Consider the following 18,859-nt stretch of genomic DNA (forward strand, 5'->3'; position numbering starts at 1 on the left):
AAAATAGTCTTTCTGCATACCACCATCTTCTGTAACTTTGTGACAACTATTCGGTACACGTGTTTGGCATACACGGCTTTTGTCTCCCATGTGCTTAACATGCACAGCTTTGGCACGCGCAAATGTTTAGTATTGGGACTAAGCGTATATGACGAATACTACATTGAAACAGTTTTTTACGTACCACCGTCTTTTGTAACTTTGTGACAACTATTCGGTACACGTGTTTGGCATGCACGGCTTTTGGCGCACATGTGTTGACACGCATAGCTTTTGGCGCCCATGTGTTGACATGCACAGCTTTAGCACGTGCAAGTGTTTAGTATTGGGACTAAATGTATATGACGAATACTGCATTGAAATAGTCTTTCTGCGTACCACCCGTACGTCTCTCTCAATAAATTCTGCTACTTCTACTATCAGTGTTTCAAATAATCGATGGAAGATCCGCATAGACCTATATGGTTGAATCCTCATCTAATGAAATATATTAGCATATCTTTTTGAAAATTCAAAGACACAAGTGATGAGGTTTGGGATTTAGGTACTGTTTAATTCAAGGGATTAGTGTATTTTCTTTTCTTTCTTTTTTACTAATTTTATCACATTCATCATATACTTCTTTGCTTTAATTTGATCGTTGCCCTCAACCAAGTTAGCATGCATAAATCATTAGTTTCAAATGAATTTTTTTATATATATTTTTTTATTATTTTTGTCTTTTCTATTGTCTAATATCTTATCTATGTATACTCAGATTTAAAATTGATAAAAAGGAAGGAGGATTGTGAAAGTAAATTAATTTTAGGATTTTATAGTTGAGCAGCAAATAAATCATGATATATTTGGATAATTTCATGCTGAGTTGCTATGTGTACCATTGGATATATATTGCATTGTTTGTTGGTTGCCCACTCCTAGCTGGCCAGTTTTTGTTGCATTATTATTCTTAACTTCTATATCTTGAAATAGAAATTTGTGTTTCTATATTGATTAATGAGTCGAAACATACTGGCCCAATCCCAGATTCTTTGCTCTATCATAGTTAAAAATGAATTTCTAAAATAATACGTATACAATATATATCGGTTAAGAGAAACTCTCTCTGTGACACCACCAACTCAAAAGATAAAGATAAAAATGAGAAGGAAGCATGTAAATTTCTTAAACTGACATCTAATCTCCTTATCATGTATATATTCCATTGTTTGACATTCTTTATAATTTTTTGTGCAGTACTCGAAGAAATCTCGAATGAAAGGCTTTATTTAAAAATGTTGAGTAAAGTCTCCGTTGACGGTGCGGTTGATGGTGCGGCTGGGACGGAACATCCATGTAATGAAAATAAAATTTATATTGATGCTTAATAGCCAGCTACCAGCACCCTCACACTTCTCCGACCATATCCTTTCTGTCAGGGTAATTTTTGAAGACGAGAATATGATTGATGAAATGTTCTCTCTTGCTTGGGTTAAGAAGTCAATTCATTCAATCCGGTCACAGTTACTAGATCATCTATTCATACCGAAGTATTGTAGAAGTGATTGTTGATGTTTTTTGTTCGATGTTTAGAGAAGTTTTCTTTGTACCATGGTGATTACATTGTTGTTTGGTACAAACAAGTTTCTTTTGTCCCTGTCACTTTCAAATGCGGATTGATTAATTATCTAAAATTTTCATCACTTGACCTTATTGCATTGGGATGTGACATTCTTAATGAAAGTGATTCTCTTACACGGGTTATTAGTGTTGCAAGTTGTAATTGTTTCCTTTATTGCCTAATATCATTAGAGTTTTGAAATAATTAATAGAAGTGGATTCATTTTAAATTCATGAGCGTAAAATATTTTTTAATTATTTCAGACTAACACATTTTTATATATATTTTTTCTTTTTTTTCCATCTCCATTACATATGGGATAACCAATCGCTATTGTAGCGCCACCACCGGCAATTTTTTTTATTTATAATGCATTTTTAATTGATATTAATTTTTTTTAACTCTATTTCATATTAGTATAAAAATAAAAAATAAAATAAAAGAATACCAAACTATCCTACTGTTCTAATTTGCATGAATGTGGCCCCATATATATTTTGGTGCAATGATTATCAAAGGAATGAATTTTTTGTTTTTTAATATGGCCAATGGTAAAAATTGTTCTTTATTTTTTAGACATGTGTTAATATTCTCGAGCCACCTCCCACGTTGAGGTTTCAACTTATAGGGCAATAATCAAGTATTATCATTTCAGAATTATGAATTTGTTTTTGTTAAAAGAAGCAGTTTTATCTACCTAAGTTATATAAAGCGAGAGTAGTGTTAAAAGAAGCAGTTTTATCTACCTAAGTTACATAAAGCGAGAGTAGGAGCGTGAAAACAACAAAATTAAGTTACAAATAGTGAAAATGAGAAATAGCATACGCAAAACATGAGAGTGGGAGCACTCAAAACGTAAGAGTGACATCTGTTAAAAAGAATTGTGACTTTAAGTACCATATTGGTTGTTAGCCTTTCCTCTCCTCATTATTTGCGTTAATGGTACGAAATTTAATACCAATAGTTTGAACTAATTTTGCTAATGGGAAATTAGTCCAAGAGAAAAAAAATTAAGAAATTTGGAAATATTTAACCATTTTGACATGAAAATTTTAATTAAAAATTTAATATTGCATTTGGAAGCATCAAATCGATGCCTTAAATTTAAAATTTGAGAAAATTCAATTTCCAATTTACATTAAATATATTTCTATTCCAAATCTAAGATATTGATTCGGTACTCCCAAACATAATAAGAATTTGTTTTGAAATGAGATTGATAAATTAGCAACAGTTCAAAGGATTTCATTAAAAATAATAATAATAAAACATAAAATAAAATGTGAAGAAATGTACGATTTTGATCTCCATGGGCTTGATTGGTACTCGTTTTGTTTTTTGTATTTTTATTGTTGTCACTACTGTAACATGAATAGTGAAAAAAACCTATTTGGTTCGTAAATAGTGTGGTCAAAAGTTGAAACACTATTTGTTAGTTGTGCAACTTGGGTTGGGTAAACCAAACCCAATCCGAGCCTAGCCTGATTTTTTACGGACTTAGACAATTATTTTTACAATTAAGGTTAGGTTTGGGTTGAAAAATTTCAAACCGAATTTAATTAAGGTTAGCCTTGAATTAAAGTGCTAGCAACCCAAATTAATCCGAACTCGAATTCTAATATTATTTTCATATATATTTTTACTTTTAAATACATTATATATAATATTTAAACTATAATTACTTTTTTTTTTCTTTTCAACTTCTTTTATTAAATCTTAAATTATTATATGCCAACATTTAGGAGAATTAATTTTCTAAAATTTTTATTGTAATTTATTAAAAATCTACAAAAAAATCTTTAAACTTTTTTCTTATTGAAGAGTAATTTACTCTAAAATTAATTAATTGAAGATCATATTAAATTTTTGATATAAAGATTAGTCATATAAGTAACCCGAAATTTTTATCCAGAATCTAAATCCGAGTTGTAAGTTTGAATTTAAAAATAAAAGTATGAGTTGAACTTGGGTTGAGTAATTGAGGATAGAATTAAGATTGGACTTAGGTTTAATGTTTCATACGATGAGTTCAGCTCACGTTATACCACAAACCCACCTAACACGCTCGAGTCGCACCATTTGTTGATAAAGAAACGGCAGCGTTGCTAACGCAAAAAATTAAAATCACAACATTTGCCGAGACAATACAGAGCACACATTTTTTTTTTTTTTAACGCAAAAATCACATTATTTCCTGAACTTCTGTAACAAAAGCTCTCTGTGTTAGCATCTCCACTTCTATGTTGGTTGTCTCCGACTCTCCGTGGTTTTGGCAACAGAAACACAGAAACACAAAGTCGCACTGAAATCAACCCATTTTCCGCATCAATGTAAGAGACACACCCTTGCCACGTTTTTCTGCTTACCAGAAGAATCAATTATCTTCAATTTAGTACATGTTCAAACTTAATCATATTGCGCAGACACACTGAGGAAGTGTTGTAACTCTGTATTTTCTTTACACTCTTGAATTTAATGGAACCTTGTTAGCGGGTGATCGTTGCTACTGAAATTGGAGGGTGGATACAGAACGCCTGTCACGTGTTTGATCAAATGCCACTGTGATGCGTTCCTTTCTTGTTCTGTTTTAATGTCATTTTTCACAAGGTTGTTGTTTTGAATGATGCTAGTGTTGTATATTATGATTTTTGATCTCGTTAGTCTTTGACTCTTTGATTCATTTGATTTCGTTTCAATATATATATATATATATATATATATATACAGACACACACATTTTGTCTCTGCAAATAACTCACACACCCACTTTTTGCCCACTATGGAGACTCTCAATCTTCCACTTTGGGAGGCAGAGGAATGTAATAATTTTAAAATGAGTTCACTTGGTGTTCCTTTCTGAAATTTGAAATAAAATTCTTTTAAGGGATGGTGTGTGAGAGCAGGATTTGGTTCAAGGCTAACGGTAGGTATAAATGCCTAAGAAAAAAAAAATTACAAACCTGTGTACATTATCAATGTCATGTTTTAATGAAATTATAATGTTCTTCATGTCTTTACCTTGAATGACTTCATTTCTGTACTGTAATGAAATTTTTGCTTTGAGATGCTGTATAGAACTCAAAGGAGCAAGATTGTTGCATGAGCTTATGAATAACTTCAAACATTTTATTATATTTTATATTTTGTTATGTAATTCAGCACAACTAATAGGTTGAAGTTAATAACATATATATCTTGTATAGGTATATGCAAATTAGTTGAAGTAATAAGACTTATAATATTGGGGTAGGATTAAGGAGTTATCGGGTGTGAAAATCACATTGTTCGGTGGTTGGGGAGAGGGAGTGTGTGGGTTGCATTTTTAGAAGTGGTATGATATTGTTACCTATTCCATTTTCCTACCATAAATTAGAAGAATAAGGAGTTCTTATATCTATTGGTTAGACTGAAAAAACTCACAAGTTTCCTCTGAAACATAAGAATATCGAGCTTAGCTCGTAATGATATATCTTCGGGGGTTATGGCGATTGGCCCATTACTTTTTTCTTTTTCTTTTTTCCTATACAAGGAATCCTTCTATACGACTAATTTGTGGGAATAATTGAACTTTTGTATTCAAAAAATGTTTCATGACATCTTTATAAGCATAAAGACCCATTTGTTTTGAAATATGTAGGGATCTTCTGCCTTTCCTTGTTGGAAATCCTCAATTATGATCTCCTTATATGCTGTATATGGATCGTTTTGCTATCAGTTCTTCAATAAAACCTACCTCTTTGTGTCCTTGAACTATAATCAGATGGTTTCGTGCTTTCCTTCTACTCCTAAGAAGTTGGTGATGACCATTGGATTGTTCCTTGGTGGCGCCTCCCTTTTTGCTATTGGTGTGCATCTTTCATATGTCAATGTTGCCCCTCAACAAGCTCGAACAAAAGCTCGAAATGATCTTTGTCAAAGAACGATTGAGACAGAAATATGGCAAGTGAAAGAAGGGTACTCAACTCATTGATCTAGGTATGCTCCTTATTTGTTAAAATTTCTAAAATATCGCAAGTTGGATCAAATTGTTTATAAAGTTTGTGCACTTACACTGTTAAGAGATTTAGAAATTCATCACCTGACTTTTTCCTTTTATGATTTTATCTGATGGAACACTTTGAGGACAGGTGTCTTCTTTGCTAGATTGTGATGCATAAAGAACAGCCCATATGTTGCTTTAAATTTGGGCAGGTCAACAGTTAGAATGTACTTGATTATGGGTGCCTGGGGCTCAGGGCATACTAATAGTTGTTTGACCTCGATAATTTGGGTGGGTAAGGGGGTTTGTCATGTGTTGAATCACTGTGATATCCACTCTGAATTGACAATGTTTGCCAGTTAATAGAACTAAGCATTTTAGAGAGATCTCGTTTGGGATAAAAAAAAAAATCATCGTATTTAATTTTCAGTCTCATGAGAATTAAAGTATAAGTGAACGCAAGGAATAAAAAATCACAATTTATTGTAATTTATCAATCTATATATTGGATATTTTCAAGATGCAATATGAATTTTATATGTAATCTTGAATTCAAAAAATATATGTTGCAAAATACCATGACATAATGGTGGATATTTCTGACAAGAATATTCTCATACATTTCAAAATGGAACTCTCATTGTATCGACATAAAGTTGGAACTTATCGCAATATATCACACATTATATGACACAAATTATTTTACTTTTCATGCTTTACAATTATATCCTTCAAAATGCTTGAAGAGAGCCAAACCCTTATAAATATGAATGGTAACATGGATCGTATAATTTGGTCGGGTATAGGCAAAGAAGGAATCTATCTCCAAATAGTTGTTTTATATTTTTTTTATTTTTTATTTGTCTATCTCCATACAGTTATGGAAAGGACATTGACCAATAAGGCTATTGAAGTGGGGATGGAAAGACTGAGACATCTAAGATTACTTTTGATGTTAATTTAGTTATATTTTGTGATATTAGTGGTTGGTGTTCTTTACAACACCTTGGCAAATGTACATTTTGTTTATAACATTTTGACAAATATCATGCTTCATTATTTACATTAACACTTCTACAATTTCCTTCATTCGATACTCATCCTCATAATTATCCTTGTCTTCATCTCATATGGGTCGTCCACATAAGTTTCCTTTTTCCATTATTTTCTATTACAAGTCATCTGTCATCTCTCTTACAGTAGTTTAACTTTTTAAAATCATTTGTGATGATTTCATCCCATGTTAACTTCGGTCGCCCTCTTTATCCTTTAATCCCAATTATTCACCCTCTTCGTACCGAAGCGTCCACGAGTCTTCTTCAGATATGTCCATATAACATAAGTCAATTTTCTCACATTTTGATTAGTAACCCTACATCTTCTAGGTACCTTTATCATCGACCTTAACATCCTCATTTCCGATATATGAATTTATTGTTCCTGTTTCTTTTTTAAGGCTCAACACTATTTCCATTATTTAAATTAAAAAAAAATGGAAAAAAAAATGAAACATCACTAACATGATTTTGATCTGTGCTTGCAAAACATTCTCTTATATATGTATGTGTGTGTGTATTGTTCCTTGAACGACTGACGTTTTCCTTGTTTTAATCTTCAACCATTGCACATTTTGGAATAGAGAATTGCTGATTTCACACCATTAAATCATCTATTTCTTAAGGTTAATGATGTAGTGAAGTTGTCAAGAATGGTATTTTGGGATTCTCCTATAGTTTCTTTCTACTCTTATACTGAATATGAGGAAGAAATGTGCAATTAATTATCGAGTACAATGTGGTGCTCTGGCTAAATGTCTTGAGCAGAACCTTTTGGTGCAGTCTTTTAGAATTAGGGCAGGCAAGTGATTCTACTTATAGTAACACGTTGTATCGGCCATAGGCTTGCTTCAAGATGTGACTGGAAAATCAATGACGTTGTCAGAGTAGCATCACTTCTTTCTTCTGGTACTGCTGTCGAAATAGGTTTCAACAGGTGCCATGGAAGATAACAAGTATTCGTGCTTTTGAAACTGCCAGTCAGAAAGTCAATTTTTCTCTTTGCTTGCTGTCTGGATTGTAACCTCTTTGTTAATCAGTCTTAGTGTTTCTCTTTGCCTGGAAAAATATATATATATATGTAGCTCACATAATTAAAACTGATTACAGCTCTACCATTGTGGACCTCAGGGGTGGCAATATTTAACACAACACGCCACGAACACGACACGAGATAAGCATGTTTGGGTTTGGACTAATCGTGTTCGTGTCATAATCGTGTCGACATGGATTGACCCGCTAACTAAACGTGTCGTGTTCGTGTTTAACCTTATAAACGCGATTATGACATGATTAACCCGATTAACTATACGTGTCAGATAAACGTGTCGTGTTCGTGTCAAAAATGACCCATTTAGCAAAACGTATAGAATAAATATATCGTATTTGTGTCAAAAATGACTTAAATGTGTCTTTTCATGTCGTGTCAAGTCTTGACCCATTTATTAAACAGATTATGTTTGTCGTGTCGTGTTACATGTATAATAATCGTGTCAAGGGTTTTAGACACGATTAATAATCGTGTCGTGTTCGTGTCAACCCTAATCGTGTCCGTGTTGTAATCGTGTCGACACGAACACGACACGCCAACACGAATTGCCACCCTTTTGTGATTTCCTTAAATATATTGTGTTTTGCATAAGATGCTTGAAGATTGAAAAATGGAACTGGTCATAAAGATCTCAGTTTATTGAGGTGAGGAAACGAGGGCAAGGGATCCTTTTACCAAATTGAATCTTGGGTTAATTTCGCTCAGACTTCCTGCGATTAGGTCATATTTCACCTAGATGAAGATTTGGTTTTTAACTTTTACTTACACCCCAATTTGCTTTTTGACCTTAAACACATACAAATTAACCCTTTTATCCTCAAAATTTTAATACAGAATATTTTTAATTTTAAATGACATAAACGCCCCTTTATCATCTCTTTCGTCTACCGTCTCCCTCACCCACCCCTGAAAAGCACCGAAGAACTTGTAAGGATCATTCAAAATGAATTTTCAGCTACAAGATATATAACCCTTGAATCTTTACATGTCAACGTCTGGTCTCTCTCTCTCTCTCTCTCTCTCTCTCTCTCTATCTATATATATATATATATATATATATATATATATATATAGACATTGACGTGTTGAGAACTGTGAGACTAATAGCAGCTTTTACCAAATTGAATCTTTACATGTCAATGCCTATATGCTGAGAACTGTGAGACTAATAGCAGTTCAGCCATCTACGTGCTAGAAACTCTACTGCAGGGCCAACTTTAAAAGTCAGACCAACAGTTATCCGTGGTTGTTAATGGAAAAATCACGAACCAGCAATCCACAATCTGCCATTGCATTGGCTTCCCTCTTGTTTTGCTCTAAACCCTAAGCCAATGGTATGCACCCTGTAAAAGGCCCGTTTTGCTCTTAACCCTGTCTATTTATATATGTATATATAGATACATATTATATTCTCTGGTCAAGGACTCTCTGAGACTAATAGCAGTTCAGCCATCCTTGATATGTGCTAGATACTCTACCATAGGGGCCAACTTTAAACATCATCCGCGATTGTTAATGGAAAAAATAAACCAGAGATCGTTAATGGAAAAAAACCCTAACTAAGCCAATGGTATACAGCTGTAAAAGGAGGTCACTCGGACAGAGATCATTAAAACCAACTTAATCTAACTCCTAAATCCTGGTGCAATATGTACACCATGGAAGCCAAATGGCCCTCAAAAGCTATCTTAAACTAACAACTTTGGTCTGATTTTGAAAACTGTGTTCGTAGGTCACTGAAAACTATTATGTTTCAACAATCTTAAAAAATCGTTTACAACACTAAACCAAACAAGCCTGTACGCACATCAATTAGGCATGGTAGAGGAAGAAAATGTACTTGTACCAAATGCATTCACATTGGGCACAATTGGTGAAAATTCCAAAACCACCACCCCCAGGCAGCTCACCAAAACTAGAGTAGCACAGTTCATTCAGAGAAGAAATATATTTCTCCTCATGACTTTTTTGGTTATGGCAGGACCAGTAACATCATCAAACTCTTTGGTAAGTTAACTGTAAAACTGCACCCGATCGAAAAACATAGTTAAAAGAGGGCCAGGTTCAGAACGTAGTCTGTATCTGGTGACACCGGAATGGTGTGAGCATTAGAGCATTGAGAGGACTTTTCCCTGATACCCTAACTAAAAAGTAATCAGTGGAAACTTGAAATACATTACAGAGTGAAATGCACGACATTTATAGGACCTGATACTGCCTCACATAACAGTGCTTGAAGCCATCTAACATTTATACATAAAAATGAAGTTCCACATTAACAACAATAAGACCATTGATTAAAACAGAATGTTGCATTGATGTTTAACTTTAAAACATAAAAGGATATGACAAAAATAGTTCAAGCTAACTTTATCAGTCAACCAATTCTCAGTTCCATGGCTAAAGAAAATAAAAATGGATAGGGGAAAATTGAAACTCTGATTTCACAGAAGAATTTGCGGTAGCAAGATTTTAAGCAGCAGCGCCCTTTCCCTTCTTCCTCTGGAGCTTCTTCATATAGAACTCCAGCTCTTTGCCCTCCAATATGTATCTGTCAGAAGCAATTTCACAACCACACCATAAGAAGAAACCCTCAAAAAAATTAGAAAAAGCAATCTCGCAACATCATTGGATCTCAGAAATGGTTAGAGAAAGACCATACAGCTCTGATCATAAATTGTGAACATGAGCCACTCTATTCAATCTTCCATACTAATTATGATCAAGGTTTGTCAAGGTGGTCCACTAAAGTGTTATTAAGGTATTATACTGCAACAAAATGGCTTTTTTGAAGCACTCTTTCTAAGTTAGAAGCCAGAGCTGTATTTCCATGCTTTTGAGTAAGCAATTAAGTAAACCAACTAAAGGAAGCATAAGAAACAGGGTAATATAGTCGTGAAATATTAGCAAAGTAGAAATGCATACCCGTCACAGCAACCACATTGGCCAGGTCGTGATGCAATTGCAGCTAACAAACGGCCACCTCCAAATTGCTCTTCGACATGTGGGTCAAGATTGCGATCCTGTTGGCGCTTCTCCAGTTTTCTGACAACATGGTTGCTTTTCTTTGCCTCTTCTGTAGCGGCATCACCCTCCTATAATCCGATTAAAGAGCACATCATAAGAAGAAGAAAATGAAATAGCATTCATCAACAATACCTATCTAATGGATTTGCTACAAAACACCACTAATAATTCCAGAACACATCAGAAGAAGAAAAAAAGAAATGGCATTCATCAACAATACCTATCTAATAGATTTGCTACAAAACACAACTAATAATTCCAGAACACATCATAAGAAGAAAAAATGAAATAGCATCAACAATACCTATCTAATGGATTTGCTACAAAACACCACTAATAATTCCAGAACACCTAAAATATTGTTCTTCCACAACTTTTGGGAATACTGACCAGTTGCATAAAATCCCAAAAAGAAATATACAGTGGAATCTTGTCCAATCTTTGATCATATCTACAAATGTAAACCTTTATTATTTAACTATTTATTAATGAAGTAGTGCAATTTTGTGTGGTGCCCGTCAATATTGGATATCTAATTACATAAATAGGCAACTAAAATTAGATCATGTTCCCCCAAGAGCTTAAGAAACAAAGGATGGCATAATCAAATTAGATTACAATAATGTCAACATCAGCAGAGGAATGAAACAATCACATAAATTTACATCATGGGGAATAATGAAGGATGTGAAGGAACACCATTTCAACATGAAAATGACAAAAAGATAATTATAAAGGATAAAGGTATTCAAAAAATTTAAACTTATGGTACATGAGAACGCTAATAAGGTAAAGAGGCAATAACATATAGTAGTTCGAAGCAGATGATGTAAAAGGCTGAAAAGTAAAATGGGTACGGCTTCTCCATAATACACTGCATCTAAACACTTCCGATAACCACTCACATTTTGTCATGTCAGCAGCAGGCATCATACAACCCCTCCAGAATTAACAGGATGTAATACAGCATGTAACCTTTAATTACAGCAAAACAAAAACACTGGATTTATATCCAACTGAAATGGGGGAAAAATCATTATCCAATTGAATTGGAAAAAAGGAAAGAAAATTAAAAATCATTATCCAATTGAACTGGAAAAAAGGGAAGAAAATTACAACTATCACTATACAAATACCACTTTATGATTCTTCTGACACCATTATTGTAAAATATTCAACAAAGTCAAAAGCAACCACACAAAAACGCATGTCAGGTTTGAATTCAACACAATTCCACAAACCAAATAAAAAATGACTGTCAAACTATAATCTTCCTTCAACTGCTTATATCCTAAAACATATCACATTTATATGATTCCTGTCTATCACCAACAAAATAGTAACTGCAAAATATTCACAAGCAACCTTACAAAAATGCAAACCCAACTTAATCAAACAAAACCAAGTAAATTCAAATACCTCTCCTCCTTTTTTTGGCAGAAGCAGCGGTTTTCTTCTTGCGACCAATGTCAACTCCATAGTGCTGAAGGTACCACTGCTTAAATGGTGCTGCATCGACCTGAACTATTGCACCCTTCACCAAAGTTTGGGTCCTAACCAACTCATTATTTGAAGCATTATAAACCACATCCAAGATACGAGTCTTCCGGGTCACAGCCTCACTGCCCCAAGAGTAGTTTCCTGTGTCCAACCTCAATGCACGCCACTTCACATTCCCACCTCGAACCCTAACCCTCCTAACTGTCTTGTTGCTTGACAGCTTTGTGTTGGCAGGTTGTCTTCCAAGCTCATACCTTCAAAAAAAAGAAATAACCAGCATAATTGGAAACATGTCACTCGAACTGAATCTGAACTTATTAGGGTATTAGAAACAAAAGCAAGCAGATCAATCAATTACATGGTTCGATTTTAATGATATTAGTCTCAAATATTATGAGAGGCCATTCATGGAGGTGAACTAAATAAATCTGAAGCCATCATGCCTGGATGTTAACTAAAGAGAAAATAACTCAACACAGCTTTGGAAATTATGACGAGCCATAGCACAAATCTTACAACTTACCAGACATAAAAACAAAATTTGAGCCACCAAAATGAATTCAACCAAATTTATGTTCAGGACATTGTGACCAACCCATTGATCAGAAGCACCAAATGAACCTACTTCCAGAATATTGATAATTCATTAAACAGATGCATCAACCAATCAGGGTTTTTCTTTAATGATGAATCCATTAACGCATCCACCACTAAATGATTATAAACCCCATAAAAGTTTTCAAAACCATAACGGAACAATTAATTAGTAACCAATTGACCCAAAACTGGTTACTGTGGCAGATCCATAAATCAAAGTAAGCCAAACATCAAAAAGGAAAGACGAAAATAAACCTAACAAAAGTTTCAGAAATCACGGGCAAACCTGTAAATAATAGAAACTAGTCGAACCTAAACTAATTCAAGCTATACAATCATGACACTCCAATTAATCAGAGACACGATCAGGACAAACCCATTAACCAGACACAACAAGAATCTTCAGGAATTTTTAAATCATTACAAACAAAATGAACACAGACATTATGCAAATTTAATGAGATTGTTATTTTAAAAATTATGACAAACCCATTACTTAAGAGAGACATTTCAATGGTAAGAAGATTGAGGATTGAAAGAAAGTAGTTGCCTCTTACTTTCGCTTCTTCCTCCAAGCCTTCTTCTTGCCTCCAGTGGCACGTCTCTTGTGCATAGAATCACGAGAAATACCTGTAAAGTATTAGGGTTTTTAACATTAGCATCATGAAGATGGATGAAGAAGATAAGTGAAAAGAGATTGATTGAGATCGAGCGAATCGATAGATACCCATAGCTGCAGCTGTTGGAATCTAGGGTTTCTCCCAAATGCTTGCAGAGGGTTTGATAGAGAGGATACCAAAGTGTGCGAGAGTGGTGTACCTGATTTTATACAAAACCCTAATCACAGAGCCTAAAAGAAAATCCAATGGGCTCGTGGAGCCCATTTTTCACGAGCCCAAATATATTTTTCTGGAGCCCAAACCCTAATTTTGTGGGCCAGTACGGGCCCTTTTTATATTTAAAAGTCCAGTTCTTTCAAATTGGGCAACGGTCTAAGGGTGTGTTTGGCCCAGACCGTTGCTCAAAACCAGGTTTTTTGCAATTTTTTTGGGTTTTCTTTTTGTCTGCACTTTACTGAAAATAAAAAACTGTTAGCCTAATCTAAACAGTGCCTAAACGGCTTTTAAGTCCAAAAAAATTTGTTTAATTTCAGTTTTTTTTTTTTTTTTTTTTTCTTTTCTACAAAAATGAAAATAGAACCGTTAAGGACTGTTTGGGGTATATTGTCCCAAAAAAGTTAATTTTCAAAAAAATATAAAAAATTTGTTTTTCTCCTTTAAAAATGATTTTTTTGTTTGCCTTTGTTTTCACCTCTAATAAATCAACCCATACCACCATTTACATCACATCCAACTCATCTCTATTCCCTACTCCTTCAAGCTACCATAATAGATATTGTACTGCTTAATTTTATTTTTTTTAAAAAAAAAAAAAACTTAATTTACCAATTGAATTATTTGCAACTATGTCCGTTTGGTTGAAGAATATTGTCGTTGGATATTGTACAACAAACAATTTAATAATTTTTTTCTCGATAAAACCATTACATAATAAATATTCTATTATAGAAAATTTCATAACATCTTAAAAGCATAAAAATGCAACATAAATTAAATGTTTTATTTACCAAAATAGTTCCACAAAATTTATATAAAATCTTTCCTTAATTGCATATTTGTCTCTCTGTTGCGAATCTGGACTTGATGAGGGTAGACGTTGCCGCTAAGATCAATGGGTTTTGAAATAAAGTGGAAATCGGGATTGTCTCTTCTGGTGGCGTATTTCATCTTCCAACATTGACGTGACGCTCATATTCAATGATCATGTTGTGAAGAATGATGCACGTTTTTATTATGAGGCAAAAGTATACCCTTTCTCCCAAAAAAAGTATTAGTGTTTGTGTTATTGTCCACTTCATATGTAAGACCCCAAAAGCTCGTTTCACATATTTCTTGCAGCCCTCTTGTCTTTGAGCAAAAAGTTTTTCTTTTTCAATAATTGGGTGCGGGATGGTATGCATCAAGGTTGCCCACTTAGAGTTAGGGGTGGCAATTCGTGTTAGCGTGTCGTGTTCGTATCGACACGATTACGACACGGATCGACACGATTACGACACGGATACGATTAGGGGTGACACGAACACGACACGATTATTATACGTGTAACACGACACGACACGCATAACCTGTTTAATAAATGGGTCAAGACTTTACAAGACACGAAAAGACACGTTTAAGTCATTTTTTACACGAATACGACATATTTTTGCTAAATGGGTCATTTTTGACACGAACACGACACGATTATCTGACACGTTTAGTTAATCGGGTTAATCGTGTCACAATCGTGTTTATAGAGTCAGACACGAACACGACACGTTTAGTTAGCGGGTCAATCCGTATCGATACGATTATGACATGAACACAATTAGTCCAAACCCAAACCCGCTTATCTCGTGTCGTGTCAAATATTGCCACCCTTACTTAGAGTATATACCATCAGACAGATAATACCCAATTCTATGGTAATGCCATTCACCACAAAATTTACCAAAGCAATTGGCCAATGACAATGCTATTGAATACCGAGGAATGATCCAATACATTAAGATTATTATGTGAACTCGACATTCCAAATCATGCATGCCAGTGTACGTAAGCAAAAATAATAGTCTAACTATAATTAATTAATATTAAGTTATTCATGTATGTAATATAGATATATTGCACCATATTAATCCTTAAATATGCCTACTAATTTGAATGAATAGTCACATATGTATATATAAAGAGTTGTGTGGTTGATGGAATCAACACATCTCTTCACGTAAAAAAATGAAACGATCCCAACCCTCACTATATAAGCGGATGAAAGCTTATAGTCCATCATCCAATTTTGCAAGAATATGAGAGGGTTATAGAACGTTTTCGCTATAATCTCTTTAAACTGGGTTTCTATATCTGGTATGTCTCTCCTATCAATTTATGTATTTAAATCCATGAATCCTATTTGTGTTAGAAATTTCTTACAGCCAAATCCACAGATCTTTTGAGGCTACCGCCTCCAATGTAAGACTATACTTATGGGAGCATCCCTTGTGCGTGCCATGTTATGCCACTGGGCAACTTTCACACTCCCAGTACATACAGTCGATAGAACCAAGTATGCACAAGAATCATCTCTCTTTCACTTCTCGAAGCAGCCATGCTATGTCATCTTCGATGGGTGGGCACATGTACTTCTCCCTATACACACTAACAACAGTCTTACAAAATGCCACCAGGCTTTCAATGGCACTGCTCTCACCAATCTTAATATACTAGTCACAATGATCGACTGCACAACCATATGCGAGTATACGTATTGCAGTTGTCATATTCTGTATAGAAAGAAGACAACCACAAAAGCGAATGGTTCAGCATACAAAGAAATAGTTTAGGCTTTCAACATCATTCAACATACGAAGAAATAGTTCTCGTTGCTCCGGTGGATATGTGCAATTCTTGTCAAAGTCGGAATAATATTTCATTAGCTGACGCCAGCCTGACAGTGACTTCCTTCTTGATCACGATGAATGTACTGTCTTTTACGCAGTTGAAAAACTTGCTCTACTATCTTTGGCTTCACTGAATTCAAAAATGAATTGCGTTCTTGATTATGTTGAATCAGCGCGACAATATGATCATTTGACGAGGAGGATGACGAAGAAGAAGAAGAATTCGAGTTTGACAAGGGAAAAGATCGCGATGAGGACAGCCATTGGAATTTTGAGATTAAAGGAGATAGAAAATGATATTTTGCTACAATGAAAGAGATGAATGTACTTAGAATTTTCAGATGAACAAGTTGGTGTTTATATAATATAAAAAATATAGCCGTTGGAAAAAATTTTAAAACAAAAAAAATATATTTTGAAAATAAAAAATATATATTAAAATATTATTATTTTTGGAGAGTGAAAGTACACCATTGTGGCAACTTCAATAGGCAAAATTTAAAGAGTCCAAAACGCTAACGAGCTTTTGAAAATGTTGACGTGGCTCTTCAAAAAAACTAATGTGGTAAATTTGGAGAGCCAAAATTTAAAGCGTCCCTTGGAGATGCTCTAAAATATTATGCAGTGAGACCACAACTAAGAAGCACCGACATGTGGAATGGGCTGTCGTACCAATGTCGGGCACGTGTGTCCGAGGCTCCGACACGTGTCCGACACCTCTATAGAAGTGTCCTATTTTTTATCATTTTTTTCATGCCAGACACGGTGAAGGACACGCCGGCGACACGCATAGGACACGGGGTTCAGATTTTTTGTACAAAAAAGAAAAGAAAAGAAAAGAAAAAGATAAAGCGATATATACATGTATATGATTGTGTGTATTCATAGAAAGACAGATTAAGGGACAGAGATGGAGAAGATGAGAAAGTCGGTTCCAGGAGGAGAGAACTTGCATTTTCAGACTTTTGGCCGATGAAAAGCTTCGAAAATAGGTTACTTGTTTGCGATCAAAAACTATTTGGAAGCGTTTCCCCTATGCTGTCTCGTTCCCTAAAGATAACCGCTTAAAAAAAGGTAATAAAACGCCGAAGTGATAAGATTGTAATCTTATCTTTTAGAACCGGTTATAAGAATAATAATTCTATGGTTAGATACAAATATGTACCTCTTTTATTTCTTTTTTTCTTTTTTTTTTTTAAAAAATTTCAAGGTATTTGGGCCTATATATTTCAAGAGAATAATGGGCCTAAAAGTTGTGTTTATTAAATATAAATTTGAAATTGAGTATATATATTAATATTATTACTTTATTACCGTGTGCGTGTCCTGCTTTTTAAAATATACCATATCACTGTATCTGTGTCGTATCGCACCCGTGTTCGTACTTCATAGGACCACAAGGATTGGTAGGGACTAGGGAGAATTGATAATCTGATCAGAAGTAATTCGATGACATGACAACTTAACATTTGAAACAAGTGCAAAAGAGAATAGCTTAATAGCAAAATTCTCCTCGGTGGAAGTTGGGAGTTAGAAATTTTTTTAAATTTCTTTTGAGAACTTTATTGAAAATTATATGGGGCTTGTGAGACAAATGACTCTTTAGTAATTGATTATGACATGCTTTAAAAGGACTGAAACTGGGTTGGCAAAAAAATAGAAAAGAAAAGTATAATAATGAAATAATTTTGGCCATAAAAAATTATTGCAATGTGTATGGCTGTGGGCAAATTAGTCCGTTTTGAACCGTTATCATAGATCCAAAACTATACTAAATAATCAAAATGAGAAATTTGGGTTTGCTTTGTTCAGGATTTTTGTGAACAGTTTTATATATTTTGAGAAACTGGAAATAAAAAAATTGTAAAAAAAAAAAATTTGTTCGGTTAACAGTTTTTCAGATAATTGTATTTTATATTTATTTCAGATAATTGTATTTTATATTTATTTGAAACCAGTTTTATATTTTCTTAAATTTTTTAAATTTATTTTATGAAAACTGAAGGCTCTCAACAATTCTGTCATATGCTCACTGATTCTGTCTTTTGCTCATTTATAAGTTCGACACAATGTGGTTGGTTTGTAACGACGAGTTTAAAGAGATGAGTTCAAACTTGGTTTTAACCATTTGTGAGCAAACTCACAAGTTCTCAAAAAGTTTGAAAAAACCCAAGGTCGGTAGTGTAATTTGTCTTTTTATTTTAATTTTCAAAAAACTTTTAAGTCGTGCGTTTTTCTGGGGATGCGATAATGTTTTTACTAGGAGTGTGCCTTTACTGTGTCGATAGCAATGAAGTGATTTATTTTTCACTTTCTTACTCCCTTTTGTTGATGCCATTACCGTGCAAAACTTCCACAACACAAATATATATATAGTAATTGATATTACTATAATGAAGTGCAATAGAAAGCATCCAATTCATAGTTTCCTTGTACTTCATAACCATACTGACATTCTACATAAAGATCAAACGGGCACAACTGTTGCACCACAAGATTATTGGGGTGCACGAAAATTGCCCTTCCACGTGTTTATATAATATAAAAAAAAAAA

At 34.0% G+C, this 18,859-nt stretch overlaps 1 long non-coding RNA gene and 1 pseudogene across 1 annotated transcript; one reads left to right on the forward strand and one right to left on the reverse strand.

Moving 5' to 3' along the window:
* The first annotated feature begins 3,687 nt into the window (after nucleotides 1–3,687).
* On the forward strand, nucleotides 3,688–7,741 carry LOC132311383 (uncharacterized). Its single transcript, XR_009482948.1, has 3 exons — nucleotides 3,688–4,207; nucleotides 5,361–5,575; nucleotides 5,728–7,741. It is a non-coding gene; the product is annotated as an uncharacterized LOC132311383 (long non-coding RNA).
* Nucleotides 7,742–9,934: 2,193 nt separating this feature from the next.
* LOC132311384 (small ribosomal subunit protein eS8-like) lies at nucleotides 9,935–13,632 on the reverse strand (annotated as a pseudogene).
* Between the last annotated feature and the right edge of the window lie 5,227 nt (nucleotides 13,633–18,859).

This window comes from Cornus florida, unplaced genomic scaffold (assembly GCF_030987335.1).
Source record: "Cornus florida cultivar Cherokee Brave unplaced genomic scaffold, ASM3098733v1 CherokeeBrave_3.0.0_Hap2_Chr06, whole genome shotgun sequence".
Taxonomy (NCBI): domain Eukaryota; kingdom Viridiplantae; phylum Streptophyta; class Magnoliopsida; order Cornales; family Cornaceae; genus Cornus; species Cornus florida.